Consider the following 21,207-nt stretch of genomic DNA (forward strand, 5'->3'; position numbering starts at 1 on the left):
TCGTGAACGGGAAAGTACGTCACTGACTCGTAAAGTCCCTCCTCCAATTATCACTCGCTGCTGAATGGTCGTTCGTGAAGATTCACGAATGAGTGACAGACAGCTTTGCCACTATGCCAAAACCCGTTATGCCTACATTTGTTAATTTTGGGGACACCAACTCATATAACAACGTAAAACACATATACATATTGTCATATAAAGCAGTTAACCAAATGTCTGACTTGTGTTTTGATTGGCGAATATAAAAACAAGGAATAAAACATTAGACAAGTTATAACATAAATGTTTATTATAATAATAATAATAACAATAATAATAATAATAATAATAATAATAATAATAATAATAATAATAATAAAAGTACATCTCAAACCAGCAATCTAATGTGGACTGTCTCAGAAAAGGAATTCACTGGGGAGCCAAGGGGGCGCTAGTCTGAAAAAGTTTGGGAACCACTGGTTTAGAGGATCAAGGGGGTTTTGTTGAGAAAATCATTGACGTATCGTCAGCATGGTGCCAAAGGTATCTGAAAGATAAAAAAAAGCAAGGTGTTGATGCATAATTTGAGAAACAATACTGACTGGGGCCAAAGATATCTGATGAGCTAGAGCCTTTGATGCGTCATCAACATACGGCCAGAGTTATCTGATTTCCCGTGACACGTGATCCCATAGGCGTGGTCTTATCCCCGCCGAATTTAAAGTTTGGTGTGGACGAGCATCATTTTGGAGAAGACAAGACAAGACAAGCCATCGCGCTGAGCAACGGAGCCGAAGCACGTCAGAAAGCTGTTTCGAGAATGGTTAAAGGTAAGTCATTTTAATACCTTTCTCGCGATAATAATAATAATAACAAATAATAATAATAATACACAGCGGTTATTTTATAAAACAAAATGTAATGTTTATATAATATTTGCAGACATCATCGCTCTTGCTGATGTCCACGCATCTTTTGACGACGATTTTAGCGACGTTTACCTAACACAATCAGACTACGGTGAGTCAATAGTGCATCTACGATAGTTCATATAAATGTCGGTAGTTGATGATTTTATTTTATGTATGTATGTATGTATCAGATCTCGTGGCCGCGGCCACTAGAAAAAACAATCGGCCGACACAAGCTGCCTTCGACCGCCGTATTGACGCAGTCGAAACGACAGAGCCATCTAGACCAGCAACATCAGAGTCACGTGCTACTGTTGAAACCAATCCGATTGCATCCCACGCCAACCGACAGGAGGCAGCGACGGACTCAGAACTAGTTGAAGCTCTATCTACTTACGAAGGTTTAAACCATCATCATCAAGAGTCGACAAACAAAGTTGGAGGTATTCCTTATATTTTTTCTCTCTTTGTATGCTATAGTCCGACATGCTATTTTCGGTATTATAAAGGATTAACTTGCAGGTGAGCGTCGTGACACGGAGGCTCAGAGAGAGAGGAAGAGGAGGAGGAGGAGGGGGCACCCCTTCTACAACACGCACCACTCAACCAGCAGGGGGTCTGTAAAGTGCCGTGGTAACTGTATCTACAAAAGACGGTTACAAGAATGTTTTAAGATTATACGTGCTCTTACAGATTTAGCCGAATCAAAATAGGTTTGTGTTGTTTCTGTTGTGTTTTGTAAAAGAAAATATAATGGATCATCCAAACCTTACGTCAACGGAGTCAGATTTCTTAGCAAACATTGATGAAATAGATTTGCCACCATTTAGCGGGACAAGCCAAAGAAGTGACACACCAGAGCTAGATTTATCAAACGTTAACAATACGTCTACGAGTCAAATAACAGATTTGCTCAACAATGTGAGCACGGCTTTGTTAGAGGGGGAGAGACCAGACAGTCCTGCTATTCTCACCCATTTACAAGCTGTCATAGATGAATTGAACAATCAAAGTCTGAATGAAGGTGGGCAGAGTCCGACACAAATCCCGTCACAATTGCTAAACATGATAGCAGAATTAAACAACCAAGCTAATGACAACAACGGGCGTATCAGTCTTGACATTCCTGTCCAGTTGCTAAACATTATCCAAAATCTAAATACGCAGCCTCTGGTTGACCCGTCGACCGCTAACACTGTCGATTCATCGCCGGTTGCTATTGACGACGTTCCACCGACATTTCAACCTAACAACTGCTCTGTTATAATTGATCACGAAATAGATGTTATTGATGACAATACACCAGCATTTCAACACACGCCCCAGCAATCTAACAGCGGTTTTGTATTAGCTGATCAACGCGGCGGTTCTGTTGTAATCAATAGGCCGCATTTCAATAATGTAGAGATAAGGCGACAGTTAAATATACCATTGCAACAGAACATTAATGATTTTGCCACCTTCTACCTCCAGATTGAAGATAAAATAGATGATGTCATGCAAGAGGTAGCTAGCAGAGCCCAAACAGGTGATGTAATTCAGATCGAGCTAGCTGGTGGTAATGATAGAGCTCACATCTACCACCAAACTAGTGATATAAACTCTATCAGAGATAATGTATCAGACATGCTTGAACGTTTAGCCCAATCAAATACAGAGCTTCTGGCTGATGAGGGCTTAGAGCTCATTGTACAAATAGTCACACCATTGCGCGGTGGAATGCGTCGCAGGCTGTTGAACACTACCAACAGAGAGATTTTGAGGTTGAAAAAATGACACCTACACATACCTCGTAATAAAGACAACAATTTGTGTTTCGCTCTCTCACTAACCTATCTGCTAAGTGACACACTTACAACAAAACAAGCCACAAGACAGGCACGGCTCTTACATGAGAGTGTAGGATTGGATTGTCAAACACCTGTGAGTCTGGGCGATGTCCATAAATTTGAGAAAGTCCTCAAACGGAAAATAACTGTAATGTATCGAAAAGAGGACTGCCGCCCCATGACCTTTTTCGACACGCGTTATCCCAAAACAGATAACGATACCTTATTTGTCTTACACCTCGAGGACCATTATTACGGTGTGAAAGCGATAGAGGCATTCGTTGGTCATGCATTCTTTTGCAGGTTTTGTTACAAAGGGCATGAGAATTGGCAACAGCACCAGTGTGAAGGACACTGTGGCGTTTGTCTTGATCCATGCTGTAAACAGCGACGGATTAAACCTCTCTTCTGCCCCGACTGTAACAAAACTTGTCGTAATGAGGAATGCTTTACCAAACATAAAGAGTCTCGATCAATGAATCGTGTGAGCAACTGCACTTCATACAAAAAATGCTTACAGTGTGGTCTTCGGTATTATGTGAAAGCTGATGGTACCGGTGCTAAACATCGTTGCCCCGTTAAAAAATGCACAGTGTGTGATGAGATCTTAAATCAAGATGACGCCTTGTTGAACCCCCACATGTGCTACATTCAGCCCATCAAGCCTCAACCACCGTGCAAAAATGTAGTCTACTACGATTTCGAAACCTATGTAGATGCAGACGGTTTACACAAACCTTTTCTCATCTGTTGCAAATCAAATAGACTGGCGAAGCATTGGTATGGCACAGATTGTGTTGATGAATTTCTCAGATTTTTCCAAAGGCCACGGTTTAAACAAACTACGTTTGTTGCACATAATGCGAGAGGTTTTGATTCATACATACTGATAAGGAGAATGCTTGAATTAGGTCTCAAACTTGACATTCTGATGCAAGGGAGTAAAGTTCTATCATTTGTCGATTTAAACACAAAATCTCGATTCATAGACTCTCTCTCATTCTTGACGATGCCTCTAAGTGCAATGCCTAAGGCCCTGGGGTTTGAAGACAAATCAAAGGGTTACTTCCCACACAAATTCAGCTCTTTAGAGCATCTAAACTACGTAGAATACGTACAATTGCGTCGGCGTGCATGAAAGTTTTTCGAGCTAATTTTCTAACCCCTCAAACACTAGCCATTACACCATCAGACAACTATATGCGTCAGCACAAAGCTTTTTCACACGATTCTATTCAGTACATGCAATGGATCATGCACAGCCAAAATATCCAAATTAGACATGCATTGAACGGTGGTGAAGTTAGGATAGACAACTACACTGTAGACGGCTATTCTGAAATCGGGGGCGTAAAAATAGTGTTTGAGTATTTTGGTTGTTATCACCACGGCTGCGCAGAATGCTTCGACCTCTCTAAAATATGCCCGACAACAAAACGGCCTTTTCAGGAGAGGTTTGATAAAACACAAAAGAAAATTCAGGATCTACAGCTTAGACAGGATGTGTACCTTGTAATTATGTGGGAGCATGAATGGTTGCAAATGAAAAAGATGGACATAGAGGTGAAGGAATTCCTTTAAAAAAAACAAATTTCCTACACCACTCAAACCGAGGCAGGCTCTTTTTGGGGGCCGAACAAACGCATTCGTTTTAAGATACACGGCTGAGCCTAACGAACGCGTGTTGTATGTTGATGTGACGTCATTATACCCTTTCATCAACAGTACAGGCACCTACCCTATAGGTCATCCAACGATTATCCACGGCGATTTTAAAGACCCTAGGTCGTATTTCGGTTTCATCAGCGCCACAGTCAACCCACCCCGTGGTTTGTATTTTGCTGTTCTACCCTTTAAAACAGCTAAAGGTAAACTCGTCTTCACACTGTGCCGCACATGCGCCGAGTGTAACAACCAGCAGACGGCGTGTACACATAGTGATGAGCAAAGATCGTTAACAGGTGTTTGGACAACCCCTGAATTTGTTAAGGCACTTGATCTCGGGTACACGGTTGCAGATATTACCGAGGTATGGCATTACACAAGAACGAGCGACACAATTTTCCGCGATTATATGCGGACATTTCTAAAAGGTAAACAGGAATCTTCAGGTTATCCGGCTCACGTGGTCAACCAGGCTGATAGACAAAGATACATAGAAGGGTATGCCATTCACCAGGGTATCCAACTCGACCCTTCCAAAATTGCTGTAAACCCTGGCAAAAGGCAAGTGTCAAAACTCTGTCTTAACAATCTATGGGGAAAACTTGCGCAACGTGAGAATATGACAAACACAAAAATTGTGACAAAATCTGAGGATTTTTTTGAACTTATGTTTTCAGGTCTGTACAATGTGAAATTCTTCCATTTTATCAGTGAGAAGCTTTCAATTGTGCAGTATTGTATCAACATAAACAATGAGATCCCCGCCTCAAAAACATCAAACGTGGCTGCAGCGTGTTTCACAACAGCCTATGCACGCCTAAAAATGTACAGCTATTTAGAAATTTTACAAAGGCGTGTCCTTTACACCGATACAGACAGCCTCGTGTACACTGTGAAGCCAGGCGAAAATGTTCTCCCTCTAGGGGATTATCTGGGTGATTTGACAGATGAGCTTTCGAATGACAGCATTTTAGAATTTGTCTCAGCTGGCCCCAAAACATACGCTTACAAAACACGAGGATCATCTCAGACGGTCATGAAAGTGAAGGGGATCACGCAGTCTCACGAAAGCGGTCACAGCGTCAATCTCGATAGCATGCTCAGTCTGGTTCAAGGGTACGTCGATACAGCAGGTGCAACCTCAGATGTGCTATACGCTCCCCAACATAATATCGTTCGCGATAAGAGAGGGTTTCATCTCAGAAACATGTCATTTTCCAAGCGGCTTCGTGTGGTGTACGATAAAAGAAGGCTGCTAGAGCGAGGCACCACTGAACCATTTGGCTACTGATATTTCTATCTATCTACCCATACGTATGCCGGGGTGTGTGTGTGTGTGTGTGTGTGTGTGTGTGTGTGTGTGTGTGTGTGTGGAAATGGCTTTTAACCAGATTGAATTTGACCCTAGATTAGAACTTCCTTTTTCATCTCTAGTAGCAGGGCCTTCAGGTTGTGGCAAGACTTTCTTTGTAAAAAAATTATTGCAAAATCCTGAACATGTTCTGAGAAAAAAACCTGATAATATTGTCTGGGTTTATACTTCATATCAGCCAATGTACGATGAGCTCAAAAACCTGAATAAAGACATTGTTTTTATCAAGGGGCTGCCTGAATCTTTTGATGACGAGAAGCTGTTCCCGCCACAGCAGCAGCATCTACTGATTTTGGATGACGTCATCTTCCAAGCTTCGGATAACCCGGAAGTGGTCCGAATATTCACCCAATATAGACATCATAAAAATTTAAGCGTTATAATGCTAACGCAGAATGTATTCCATCAGGGCAAATTCAGCCGTACTATTAGTTTAAACAGTAATTATTTGATTTTGTTCAAAAACCCCCGCGATAAACTGCAGGTGAGTGTCCTGGCAAATCAAATTTCTCCCAGCAACCGGAAGTTTTTCCTGGAATGCTTTGAAGATGCTACAAGAGAGCCGCATGGGTATTTACTGGTAGATTTGACACCTTCATGCCCAGAACAATATAGACTACGTACAGGTGTACTACATAACCAGTGGCCTGTCGTTTATATACCCAAACAATAAAACGATGACGAAGCTTTTAAAAACAAACGCACCGTTACTCAAATCTCTGTTTACATCCAAACCGGCCAAACGTAAGCATTTGCTACTCAGAGGCCCCAGTAGTTTGGTGAAAGCATTATGTGAGATTGCTCTAAATCTTCTTAGAGGACATGTACCCTTAAAATCAAAACTTTACAAGAGACTTAAAAAGCAAAAGAAAAATATCCGCTTTTTTGCTGATAAGAAAAATAATTTGAAGAAGAAAAGAGCTGTGTTAGTTCAGAAAGGTGGTTTTATATTGCCGTTACTGGCCGCTTTCGCACCTGTTCTCGGAAGTGTCATTAGTGGCTTTATGAACAAAGCATAAAATTAGTTTGAAAACGGCTCAGAAAATGTTCCTGATTTCACCTTATCAGCTCGAGAGGCTGAAATGACCCGCTCCGACCATCCGTGATACAGCAGAGCATTCTTTGGATGAAGAGATGAAACAGGTTTTGGATAACAAAAATTTAAATCAATATGAAAAGATCAAAATTTATCAGACCTTAATGCAGCGTTACATGGGGTTGGTCAAACAAAAAGACTCCGAGCAAATTCCTATTACGATTCGCAACGAAACCAATGAGAGGGGTGAAATAAAGACCGCTGATGAGACCACAATTGAGGTGACAGGTAGACGCTATGAGCATATTTTGGACGCCATAGGTCCACGTTTCCGACGCAATGCCAACTATGTGCTGAAAAGACTGTCGGCAGAAGATGTAAGCTGGACGCCGTTAAGTGAATTTGTTTTTAGAGGAAAAACTATCAAAGGCTCCCATATGAGCGATTTGTTGAGACATTTGTGTGCGAGTGGGAAAAAAATCAACGAGAAACCGGTAGGATGGAGTGAATTTCTTCGGACGTTAGCCCGGTTAAACTTACCGGAAACAAGCATCTCCAACCCCTTGGCTCGCGCAGATTTTAAACGTTTAAAATACGCTACAGGTGAAGATGTAAGCATGATGAATAAAAAAAAAAGAAAGAGGACATCGTCGGTAGTAAAATGGGTTAGTTATTAGATGATACTCTATTGTTGTTAGTGAAAAAAACAAAAACGCATGACTCTGTAACTCTCTTTAACAATGTTTATTGAATAAAAGAGATTTTATAAAACATTAACACGGTTTCAGACAATGACATTTTTTAAATTTATGCAATGAACATGATGTTTGCCCACCGCACATCCAGTCTGGTCTTCGACATTTTTTGACAAACTCACTAACCATGGCATCGTTATGGAGAGGATCGGAATTGTAACGAGTCAGCACTTCACGATAGGTCAGCCCCCACCCACGATGACTTAGATAATACACACAATGCTGGCCGCAGGTGTCTGTCAGCTCGTGTTGCAGCTGCCCGTTCTGATATTCGACCCGTTTAGAATGCTTCTTCAAAAATCTGTATATACTCGACGGGTAGTACGGGCTGTCCGGTGGCAGACCAAAAGGATCAAAGAATGTGGCCGAACCGTCAGATTCTAAAGTCAAAGCGAGCCAATGCTCTCCGGGTAAATGTCTTGGATGCGTGTTGACAATGTAATATTTTGGAGGCGTGTCTCTGACGTCAGCTAACTCATCCGATGCGAAAACACCTCCAAATAAGGTTCTCTGCATCCGAGTCATAATCATGTCCAATTCACGACGGTTCATAGTGTTAATAATAGTCCATCAATACTTCCTTCCCTCTTAGCATTAATCTCTATAAGCGAATCGTAAGCCGCGTATACAATAAGAGTGGCTGTGTGTGGTAGCGGCGTTCTAAAACGTAAATCGAGTCTCAGGACCCCGCTATTAATCGGCGTTAACGCGCCGGAATCATCTACCTGACTTAAATTGAAAACAAAAAGTGAGTAGCCCTGACTAAAATCCTGTTGATCGATACAAAGAGGTAGCTCTTTCAGAAAACGCCCTGTTGCTGTGTATAAATTATGAAATTCACGTGTACATATCCCAGCTTCGAAATTGGGCTGAAAAGCTTTGGCAGGTATCTGTCGACCTTCGTGGCTGAGACCTAAATAGTCTATGTTATAATGCAAAAAATTAAACGGGTTTAAATCTCTCCGTCCCATGAAACTGTTGTGGTTTACGAGCGCTATTACAATTTGCTTGGGGATATGTCCGAGGAAGCGATTATCCTGATGACAAATTCGTGAGTTTTGTGTTTTCTGTAAAGCGGCGGCGTGACCTATTGCTACAGCCGGTGAGATTGATACTTTTTTCACAAATAAGAACGCTCCTAGTATTATGAGACACGAATCGCTGTCTGGAGCGCTCATGAGACAGAAATCATCAGAAGCTCTAGTTAACTTTAGACGCAGATCCACATTATTCAATAGATGGCGTTCGGAAAAGAAAATATCTCCATGAAGCGGTCCCATGAGATGGAATTCACGTGAGCCTGCAATCTGCTGTGCGCGCCGCACAAAACCATCGTTCGCCCCCGCCCCTTCGAGAGCGATGGAGTCCATACGCCCCCTAGAGTCTTTTGCGAACATTCCTGCTGTGAATTGTGACTCCAAAGAATCGTTTGAAAAGTTTAACAGCAGCTCGATGATGGATCTGTAGGCGTGTGTGGCACTAGATTGTGAGATTAACCGCCCACCCAACGAAATATCTAATTGACTAAAAATTGTGTTTATAGGGAAATTCACGATGCCGACTTGTTCTTGCGGTGGAATATTTGTCCCATCCCTACGCGTCACCTTTGCACGGAGATGTAGTAAAGTGTCGGATAAATCTAAATATTTTGAGCCGTCCCCAGGTATAAAAAATTCTATTGATCCTTGGTCCACGATTGCGGATAACGGTTGAAATTCGACATATGAGCTATCTTCTATGGAGAATTGCGTCAGAGGCGCCAAAAATAGGTCAAGACTTGATAAAGTTGCCTCTTGACTTTTAAAATGTAGAAGGGCCATTTTTTTAAGAGAAAATATCCACCCGGCGTCTAGTTCGCTTTTTTTTAACGACTGACCTGAGACCGGTTGAGCGCCTTTTCCTTTTAACGCTCCTTTTTGTCCGCCCACCAGGTTGGAGCCCCCCACGTGACAATACAGCTAGCCCGGAACCTTGTTGATCGGGGCCTTGTTTCTGGTGGATTCTTTGAATGACGCGCCCTGCTACATCCGTTGCTATGTTTTTAGCGGCGGCTTGAAGATGCGGCTTCGCCAAGTTAAACCCGTTTTTGAACATAGGCATCACGAAACGGAATAATTTTGCAAAAATAGACCCTAGGCCACGCCCATATTGCACCGGCGAACCTGCAAAACCTTGAAACGAGCCCCCCACTTGTGTTTCGTAATAATCAACAAAACGATACAAGTCGGGATGCATTGACGATGTCATTTTTTTTTTTTTAATTTATTATTATTTCGATCTAAAATGCAGAGTGAGAATGACCTTCCCGTATTCGAAATCTATCGGATTGTTCTGGTCTGTTCTCAGGTAAACCGAAATGGTTTCAATATGGCTTCTGCACACATCTAAATAGTAAACAGGATTAAAGGTTTTGTCTATAACGTCGCCATAGTTACCCTCGAGAGGTAGGGTTCTCGAGGGTAAGAGAAAATATCCACCCGGCGTCTAGTTCGCTTTTTTTTAACGACTGACCTGAGACCGGTTGAGCGCCTTTTCCTTTTAACGCTCCTTTTTGTCCGCCCACCAGGTTGGAGCCCCCCACGTGACAATACAGCTAGCCCGGAACCTTGTTGATCGGGGCCTTGTTTCTGGTGGATTCTTTGAATGACGCGCCCTGCTACATCCGTTGCTATGTTTTTAGCGGCGGCTTGAAGATGCGGCTTCGCCAAGTTAAACCCGTTTTTGAACATAGGCATCACGAAACGGAATAATTTTGCAAAAATAGACCCTAGGCCACGCCCATATTGCACCGGCGAACCTGCAAAACCTTGAAACGAGCCCCCCACTTGTGTTTCGTAATAATCAACAAAACGATACAAGTCGGGATGCATTGACGATGTCATTTTTTTTTTTTAATTTATTATTATTTCGATCTAAAATGCAGAGTGAGAATGACCTTCCCGTATTCGAAATCTATCGGATTGTTCTGGTCTGTTCTCAGGTAAACCGAAATGGTTTCAATATGGCTTCTGCACACATCTAAATAGTAAACAGGATTAAAGGTTTTGTCTATAACGTCGCCATAGTTACCCTCGAGAGGTAGGGTTCTAAGCATTGGAGCGTAGGCGTCACCAACTGTCTGATGATGTATGACGTCAGTGTAGATGAACATGAAATATGATCCTGCTCGTCTGTCAGCAGGATGTTGTGCATTTACGCCTTCCGGTTTGAGTGAGAGCCAATGTTCAGGATTCATTCCGACAATGTACGCCAGGGGGCTCTTGAACATAATTCTCAATCCTTCTTCGCCCGAAAACATGAACCTCTGTTTATGTTGATCAAATTGGACGTCAATCTTTTTGTTACTCGCTTTAGTTAATAGAGTTTGGATGTCCAAAGCTAACGAGTCATGATTTTGATAAACCCCTCCTTTAGTTTTGAGCATGGTTCGAACTTCTGAGTCATCTTGGAACACATCCCCTCTAGGAAGCGGATGTTAAGGCTGTTTCAGATAGAAATTCCGTTTTTTCTCAGGAATGTTGGGGATTGAGTTGATGTATGAAATCTCACATAAACCAACCTCCCACGAACCTTTTAAATCGATATGTTGAGCCAGTTCGGTTTTAAATTCTGTGAGGGTGTTTGAGCTAAATAGATGTATACTAGCATTTGACGCTAATGTTACGTAGAATTCTCTCTGGTGTTCACCCATCTTGTAATTTCCACAGAATGGCCGTTTTAGAGATCGTCAGATGTTTTTAATACTCTTTGTGGGTACCCAACTGTCGAATTTGGCTGGCCAGCCCACCCAGTGGACGAGGGACTCGCGTTTGCCTGACACGGTGCGTGATTTAAGAATTTTCTGTATGCGAAATTTTTTTATTTTTTTTATTTTTACTTTTTGTAATTCCGCTTCGTAAAAGCTGCCTTCTACAGGCATACCATCCAAGTCCGATATTTTATAGACGGGAGGAACACGGTGGAGACGTCTTATTCTGAAAATTTCATCCGTGTAACTTTGTAAATAACCTTTTTCAAAATTGCCTTTTATTTTGGAAATTCTCACAGTTTCACCCGGTGCGAACCGGAACTTGTCCCCCCGTCGGAAAGGATTTTTGGCGTACAGGTTGGTGAAAACGGTATCCTTATTCTCTTCGTTTACGGCGTTCGGTGTCATACTGCTGTGAAAACTGTCATTATAACTGACAATAAAATCCTGAATTACATCCACGTATCGTTCTGTGTTCTTAGCTGTGAAATACCTCCACATGCGCGTTTTCAACGTTTTGTTGAATCTTTCGATCGTTTCCGCTTTGGTGTCAGAGGAAGTGGAAAAATGTGTAATATTGTGCTTTCTCATTAATTTCTGGAAATGTTTGTTAAAAAACTCCGCCCCTTTATCTGTTTGAAGGCGTAATGGTGAACCGCTAACTGATAGGATATCTTCAAATGCTTTGGTGACCTGCGTACCTGTTTTAGCTTTCAAAACGCGTACATATGCACATTTCGAGAAGATATCGATTACGGTTAGTAAATATTTATATCCATCGTTGTAGCGTGCTAGTGATTGCATATTGCATAAATCTGCTTGGAATTGTCTCATAGGACCTCGAACTAAAACTTTATTTCTAGGAAAAGTTATTCTGGCTGGTTTGTGTAAAGTGTAAGCATCTTGATCGGATAAAAAAGCTTTCACTTTTTTAATGTTAATGTTTTTACAGCTAACAGCCGCTGTTCTGTGTAGGCGTGTCTCTCCCCCAAAACTAGCTGGATTCTTAGCACAATAATAGAGTCTCTGAAGACATCTATCGCCACCCATTGTTAGGTAAGTTCTGTTGGATATCAGAGTGTGGTGCTGTTAATAAAACAAGCTATGATTTTAAATTGAATAAACACAGAGAAACAATCGCTTTTCCGGTCACAATAGTTTATTACAGAAAAAAATCAAACTAGTTCTTAAAAAACATTACTAATAAACAGAAACAAGTATAAAACATGGTAAAAATAAAAACATGGTAAAAAAATGTTTTTCTATGAATCCTAAGGTTTAACATAACGCATGAATGAATGAAGATAACATAGATGGTGTTACTTTGGACCCTATTAGAGTTTTAAACTTCTTTAGCTGCTCCCCTGTTAAATCTAGAAGTACTGTTAGGAAAGCCATCAATTGCCTCCACATTTTCTTCACAAAACCTCCCATTGTGTCTTTCCAAACGTTCTAAATAATAGAGTGACTTCGTTGCTACTCAGAACAGTGTCACGCGCTTCTTGTTTTATCGCACGGAGCCGTGTAAAGATCTTGCACTCGTGAGCTAGGTCATGTAGAATGGCAGAAACAGAATTGCGAATGTTTATAAGCGATGCAGAGGTTTTAAAATAGAAAAGCATTGTCGACAACGTGTGGAGGAAGTCAGCATTGCACAACTCAGCCGTCACTGCTTCGTAATTCACGTAGAAATAAAAGTTTCGATCCTCAACATACAGGCACGTATGATGCATCTGGCTAAGATCATCAAGAGCACATCCGTCACACTTAAATTTAGCATGCTTAATTAACGCATCATACAAAAGATGCGCGAGCATAAGTTTGAGCCGCGTATAATCTTCAATAATCAACCATTTAAGCGGCTCGACCCTCATATTATACTCTGAGCCCTGTTGTGTGTTGATTTTCCCAGGCGTCGAGGTCACCGGAGGGACGACACCAAACTCAAGATCCAGCGGGGGGTCATTGTCAACGATCGTGTCGTCAGCCTCCTCAAAATCACCGGGCACCTCTGACTCTGTCTCTTTGAGCATGATTCTAATGTCAGCAGCAGACAAGCAGGGCAAATCCATGCCATTTTCAGGATAGCGTGCGCAGGCGTCATCAAACAACTCGATAGCTCGTGACGATGACCACGCTTCATGCTGTTGAGGCCTCTGCTGCTGCTCCTGCTGCTCCTGCTGCCCCATCGTGCTGGCTAGGTTGTACCCCGAGGTTTCAGGGGTTTCAAACACGTCAAAAGTTGATGACAAAGCTCCATAGAGAGAATCGGGTTGCAGATCGTCGAGGCAGATCGGTGACATGCGTTCGCTCGGGTCGGGTGTAGGCATTGGAAGAATCTCAAACCTTTCCGCCCTTGTCTCAGGCCCAGCCGGTTGTTCAGCAGCCGTGCTTGGCCGTGGCGCCTCGATGAAAGCTGTGTCCGCATCATCTGTCTCGGCATCAGCGTTGTCAGGGCTGGACCAGAATGTGATGCCCGGCTCATTGCCCATAGGTACAAAATGTGGTAAAAGTCTTCTAGCAAGCATTTTTTGAGCCATCTTCTTTTCTCTCTTGTGTGAAAGGGGGTGTCTGCATGTCCGCTCATACATTTTAGATAGTTATGCTAATGACTACAACCCCACCTTTCTGTGTCTGCAGGTGAGAAAAAGAGGGGGGTATGAGGGGGTAGGAGGAACAGAGTCTTGTGTGCTGTGGGGGGCCAGGGGTTTAAACTTAATTTTTTAGTAAGGGTTAATCTAAAGTCAGTTTACGTTTCACCCCGACGACGTTTGTCCAGACACGGCTTGATAGAAAAAGCCCCGTAATACTCTCACCAAATGCTTGCATCCTTTCATACCATGCGGTCAATGGTATATTCAATATCGTCTGGAAAAGTCCGCATTTGCTGCTAAACACTTCTAGTGTTAGATACAATAGATTGATTAGCTCTCCATCTTCTGCCCCATCAACAGTTTGAGGAGAAACTTTAAACCGGAAAAAACATCTCCCGCCGGCTGTGATTTTTGAAATCCATGTTGCATTCAGCTCACCTTCTAACCCGTATTCATTGAGAAATTCAGACAAGACCTTTGGCAGGAGTTGATTTAAAACACCCCAGTCATTTGAGTTCAACGTACCATATGCACCGGCCTGCTCATAGTTGCTGTTGTTTGATCCAGAGCTCTCTTGGTTTCTCATAAAGAAAGACAACTCACCAGTCTCGTAAAAAAATTTAAATCCCCATAGAGTCTCTGGTGTTAGATGCCAGCTCCGCTCAAGTTTTTCTGTAGGCCTTTGTTGCATACGCCTTAGATACATTTGTTTCTTCCTAGGGGCGTCTAGCAAACCATCGGGGCCTCTGCGGCAAAGATGGATACTGACCGACGTTTCTGCTATCATGATTTGAGCTTCAGGTTTGCTGTTTAACACCACAGCTTTAGCTTAGCTCTTTTCTATGAACTATCAGCACAATACTCTCGCGCAATATATGAACAACAGGTCCGGCCCCTCTTTCAAACCACACCTCTGTGTATCACGTGGTTTTTTTTTGTTTTTTTGTTGTTTTTTTTTTGTTTTAATCAGGATATGTTTTAAACTTAGACAGCCTTCATAAAAACAGAGGCCTTCGTCTGTCTCCCTCTTGATTTTTTATCTTTCAGATACCTTTGGCATCATGCTGACGATACTTCAATGATTTTCTCAACAAAACCCCCTTGATCCTCTAAACTATTGTTTGCCAAATTACATGCGTCTCGCTTTCAGACACCTTTGGCTAAACTATTGTTTCTCAAATTATAGGCGACTCTCATGCAGACAACTTTGGCACCAATAACGACCCCACATTGACACAAACACCCCTCCCCATCGCCTTCTCAACAAAACGGCCCCCCTTCAACCCACACGCGCGGGCTGGTAGCAAAGCTAGCTCAGAGGGGTGGTAGCAAAGCTAGCTCAGATGCTACACCTGTCTTGATTCATAAAAATACATGCCCATACATATCCACATCTCTGCTGCCCACTGCTCCCTTCGGGGATGGGTTAAATGCAGAGACAAATTTCACCGCACCCAGTTGTGTGTGTGACAATCATTGGGACTTTAACTTTAACTTTAAAAATGGCGCCAGCAAACCAAAATGGCGACAGTCAAAGATGGCGCCGTCACGACTGGCGCCATCTTGATGCCCCCAATCCCGCCCCAATTCAAAAGGGGGTGATTTATGATACCATAACAAGTCATAAAACGGTCATAAGATTTTATGACCCCTAACTCATTTGCATATGAATAGACATCAAGGCCTGGTGCCTTCTTCTATTCTCTGTAGGGTATTCAACTAATCATTTGAATAATCTAATTACCGTATTTATTCTAATTATCTAATAATCGCCCAGTGTGTGTTAGCGATGACATAAATAAAAAAACATTGATACCTCTATTTATCGCCCATGCTGCTAAAAATACCCCCCAAAACTTACGCTTTCTTCCGCGACCGCATGCCGACGTCATTGCGCAAATTTAAATGACTGATTTGACAGCACGTCAAATGTCCCTTTTAAATTGGTTTTCTCCATAAACTATGATACAATTACACTCGTCACTCCGCTACCATATCCTCACACAATTACGTTATCGGGGCGTGCGCTCGAACAAGACGATCGCGATAACATGACGTGCGCAACATGTGATGTGCGACGGTAACGTGTCGCATCGATGGACGCACCCCGCTGTTAGCAGTAGATCAAAACAGCCACTGTTCTAGTGTTAAGAACACCAGTGAGATGCAAGTATTGCATACTACATAAGGAAAATGTACATATTATCGCCCATTTCAGTGCCCTTTGGTGATCGGACAAAAGGTGTTCTCTATTAATCGCCCACCCCCCCTGTTGGACATAAACCTTCTCCAATTATCGCCCTGGGCGATAATTTGAATAAGTACGGTAACTCGAAACACTTGCAAGGGTTCCCTGAGCCTTGAAAAACACTCAGCTTGGTTCAGTAAACTAAATCACAAGTATGGGGAAGACTGCTGTCCAGAGGACCATCATTGACACCTTCCATCAGGAGGGTAAGACACAAAAAGAAATTTCTCAAAGAACAAGCTGTTCACAGAGTGCGGTTTCAAAGCACATCCACCAAAAGTCTGTTGGAAGGGGGAAATGTGCCGAGAAACGCTGCACAACCAAGAGAAATGACCACAGCCTCAACAGCATTGTGGAGAAGAGTCGCTTCCAGAATTTGGGGGAGCTTCAAAGACAGTGGACTGAAGCTGGAGTCCAGGTATCAAAAGCCACTGTTCACAGACATGTCCGGGAAATGGCCGACAATAGCCGTATTCCCCTGATCAAGCCACTTCTGAACTCAAGACAATGGAAGAAGCGTCTGACTTGGGCTGTGGAAAAGAAGCACTAGACAGTTGCAGAGTGGTCCAAAGTCCTCTTTTCAGACAAAAGCAAGTTGACTGACCAGGTGACAGACATGGAGAAACTTCTACCAAATTCACTAATCATTGTTCTGGGTGATCTTAACAGGGCGAACCTCGCACACGAACTCCCCAGATACAGACAGCACATAACGTGTCCCACCAGAGGGGCACAGACACTGGACCACTGCTACACCGTAATTAAGGAAGCATACCACTCTGTGGCTCGTGCAGCTTTAGGACTTTCGGACCACTATCTAGTTCATCTGATCCCGGCCTACAGACAGAAACTAAAAACTTCTAAGCCTGTGGTGAGGACTGTGAGGAAGTAGACAGTGGAGTCAAGGCAGGACCTCCAAGCCTGCTTTGACTGCACCGATTGGAGAGTTTTTGAAGCTGCAACTTCAGACCTGCATGAACTCACTGACACTGTCACATCATACATCAGTTTTTGTGAGGATCTGTGTGTGCAGACTAAGACCTTCTGCACGTACAACAACGACAAACCTTGGTTTACACCGAACCTCAGGAGGCTGCGCAAAGTCAAGGAGGAGGCCTACAGGAGCGGTGACCGGGACCTGTTCAAGCAGACCAGAAACACACTGAACCGAGAGGTCAGGAAAGCCAGGAGGTGTTACGGGGAGAGCCTGGAGAGACACCTCTCTGCCAATCCTGATCCCTCAACAATGTGGAAAGGTCTGCAGAGCATCACGGGTGTCAGGTTCAGAATCAGCAAAAGGATCAGCAGACAAAACCAGTGAGGCAGAATGTTGAGTCTTTTCTCGCGAGGAGTGCAATCAGACTTACAGCAGTCCCGAAATACACTAAAAATCTGTTTTACACTCCTCGCTCTTTTTATTTGGAATGCCCTACCCACAGTGTGAGACGATTAGCCCTTAAGGGGGGGGGGGGGGGGGGGGAGATTGTGGCTTCGTCTCATAAGAAACAAAAAGTAACGCACAAAGTGTTGCGTGCAGATATGGCTATATCAGCAAAACAGTTTAAGCGATATTCTGAGAGATAAAAAGAGAAAGTGTCGTTCTTTAACAAAGATCAGAAGGTTCATGACGCATTGTTTGACGTGTTGTTTTCACGATCTGTTCTGGTGGACGCTGAGCTGTCAGCAGCATCTTGTTTGACACAACCGTCATCTCGCCCCTGACCCAGCCGTAATCCTTCTGTTCTGTTGTACAAGATAAGAATAAGCAAGGCAAAGCAGCAAGCATACTGAACAGTAATATTGTGAATAAGTACTCATTAGAGAACGCATGATAACATATATATACATTTTTTCTAACAATTCCCCCCTGTTTATCATAAGTTCTCGGGGACTAACTTATCACCCATATGGCCACTTCAAAAGATTTTCAGCCAAGGGATCACATTTCGCAAGAACTAACTTACACTTGGGAGGAAATTGAGTCTTAATCGTCAAAGCCAGAGTCACGAAACAAATCGGACAGGTTTACCACAATGGATTCGCTGACAGAGTTGTCACTAGAGAAAGAACTCCCGTCGATCGAAAGGTCATCCCTTTGGAGTAACGGAAAAGTCTCAGCTGGTGGAGAGATAGCAGTTGTAATTAGCTTAATAATTAAGGATCGGAGACAAGGAATGCAGCAACATCCACACAGGGTTAAAATGGCAGAGAAAACGGCAATGGAGACCAGGACCGAGGAAACCAGGGTGCGGTACTTTCCGAACACGTTCAACCAGTCGGTCCAAACCTCCGTGTTCACCCCACTGTGTTCCTTCATCCTCCCATTCAAGGTCCTCAGACCCTCAAGGGCCCGGGACAGGCTTCCGTCGGCTGCAGTATTATTTGGAATAAATGTGCAACATTGCTCACCAAACATGGCGCAGACACCGCCCTCTTTTGAGAGTAGCATGTCAAGGGCCATTCGATTCTGGAAAGCCATGAGGGAAGTAGCGGCCAGTTGGGAGTGGACCGCCTTGAAACCCGCCTTGGTCCAGTTTCCAAGCCTCTGCACGTTGTAGTGGATGTAGTTAATCCTGTCAACATTTTTGTTAAGAGTACACCACCAACACAGGGCGGATTCAAAACCAGCTGCTATCTGATTCACCAGCTTATACTCATCCGGTACTCCTCTAGGAACACCAATGGCATCTATGTAAGTTGGATTAGCTGCGCCCTGCCAGTCGGCGTTTCGCTTCGTTCTCGGCCAGTATTTGGGCACTACGGACTTAGCAAAAGATGTTAGATCATAAGAGGACATTGGTATCAAATGAACAGGAAACAATAGGGTTACCAAAGCGCAAATTCCAGAGCTGTTTAAAGGTAACCTATCATAAAGTTTGTTACTATTACACCAAAACCAAATATCACTACGAGCAATGGGCAAAAAAGGGGCAGTGACATTGGTCATGGACTCACACCATGGAGTAGGTAGGGCGCCGAGCTTCTCACCAGTACCAGGTAATCTAATGCATGTAAAATTACCCTTAGCTACATCGGACGAAAAAAGGGGTTTATATTTTGTCATAGAGGCAACAGGGTAAACCTTATCCCATTTAAAACAATCATGAGTGGGTGAAATGGATGAGTTTAACATTAAAACAACAGCACACTTAGGAACTATATTTGCAGGTATGATTTTCAAAAGAGGTCTTGGACCCATACATGCAATGCAACTGGTGTTAGCCATTTTTGCGGCTTGCTCAGCCATAAGAAGCCAGTTGTTGGTTTGACCGCTTATTCCTGTGGAGGCTATAAAATAGCTGTCTATATCAGTGAGGAGCATACTTGTGATTTTTGCTCCTGCTGACAAGGTGTAATTATTTGTAACGGGACGGTCTGCGATCGACATTGTTTTGTTAATGCAAATAGCAATAGGAAAGTGGGGATCAATTCCAGAGGACCAAGCCCACAGTTGAAAACCCCAACAAGAAGTGTTAAACAAAGTGGCATTTGGAGGACGAATTTGACCATCAGGGAGTGTAAGAGTCAAAAGGAGGCTTGTGCCCTGATTTTTCAAAGTTACCGTATTTGCCGGTGTATTGGTCGACCTTTTTCGATCCAAAATCGACCGAAAAAAATCGACCTCGACTTATACACCGAGTCATAAAATTTAACTTCGTATTCATCGCTTCAAATGTGATAGTAACCAAGGCCGTTTCTCATGCATCTCATTGTGCGTTGCACTTAGAAAATTTGAACCGTGCGGCGTGCGCGAGTGCGCGGCCCGCTGGAAGTCCAATGAGGCGCCGCGATCTCCTGCGCGGTGCTTATAAAGTGCCGATCCGCTCGGCTTGGAGCTATTTCCGACCTCCCGTTGGTGCCGGGCGGCGTGCGCGAGCTCGCCGGCCGCGATCTCCTGCGCGGTGCTTATAAAGTGCCGATCCGCTCGGCTTGGAGCTATTTCCGACCTCCCGTTGGTGCCGGGCGGCGTGCGCGAGCTCGCCAGCCGCGATCTCCTCCGCGGTGCTTATAAAGTGCCGATCCGCTCGGCTTGGAGCTATTTCCGACCTCCCGTTGGTGCCGGGCGGCGTGCGCGAGCTCGCCGGCCGCGATCTCCTGCGCGGTGCTTATAAAGTGCCGATCCGCTCGGCTTGGAGCTATTTCCGACCTCCCGTTGGTGCCGGGCGGCGTGCGCGAGCTCGCCGGCCGCGATCTCCTGCGCGGTGCTTATAAAGTGCCGATCCGCTCGGCTTGGAGCTATTTCCGACCTCCCGTTGGTGCCGGGCGGCGTGCGCGAGCTCGCCGGCCGCGATCTCCTGCGCGGTGCTTATAAAGTGCCGATCCGCTCGGCTTGGAGCTATTTCCGACCTCCCGTTGGTGCCGGGCGGCGTACGCGAGCTCGCCGGCCGCGATCTCCTGCGCGGTGCTTATAAAGTGCCGATCCGCTCGGCTTGGAGCTATTTCCGACCTCCCGTTGGTGCCGGGCGGCGTGCGCGAGCTCGCCGGCCGCGATCTCCTCCGCGGTGCTTATAAACAGCTGCATGCGCACGGCCTCCCGGAATTTGAACACATTTCGTCAATAAATTTCGCATATTGAATTTTGAAGTTTAATATAATGCAACAATTATAATACAAAGGATATATCATAAAATCGTAAATTTCCGTCGAGTTTTAGGGGGTCGACTTATACACCGAGTCGACCTGTACACCGGCAAATACGGTACTCGTTTAGCAAAGAACACAGCCTCTTCACTGGAACCAGAGGGCCAACAATCTTGCGTTTGTGTGGTGACAAGGGTGCCCCAGTCGGTGCTAACTGGGTGACCAGTTAAATACCACCAATATCCGAGCCATTTATCCCCAGTAGTGGGGTGACCATTTCGAAAACCTTTCAAACTTTTCATTGGTAAAATAATAGAAGAAGATGTATTAGGAGCCACAGTAAACATTAATGAGTTATTGTAAATCCAAGACAAAAGCCATGGTACGCAAGTTGGAACGCGGACGGTTTCTGGTGTACAAACAACATGATCGAAAGGGGATTTTGTGTTGCGCTTATGTCTAGCAATTTTTCCCCATGAGCCATAT

General features: G+C 43.9%; 1 long non-coding RNA gene across 1 annotated transcript; it reads left to right on the top strand.

Moving 5' to 3' along the window:
* The first annotated feature begins 439 nt into the window (after positions 1-439).
* On the top strand, positions 440-5,987 carry LOC137840750 (uncharacterized). The gene is made up of 4 exons (XR_011087739.1): positions 440-812; positions 925-1,002; positions 1,085-1,336; positions 1,416-5,987. It is a non-coding gene; the product is annotated as an uncharacterized lncRNA (long non-coding RNA).
* The last annotated feature ends 15,220 nt before the right edge of the window (positions 5,988-21,207 follow it).

Source organism: Syngnathus scovelli, chromosome 11, assembly GCF_024217435.2.
Source record: "Syngnathus scovelli strain Florida chromosome 11, RoL_Ssco_1.2, whole genome shotgun sequence".
NCBI classification, from domain to species: Eukaryota; Metazoa; Chordata; class Actinopteri; order Syngnathiformes; family Syngnathidae; genus Syngnathus; species Syngnathus scovelli.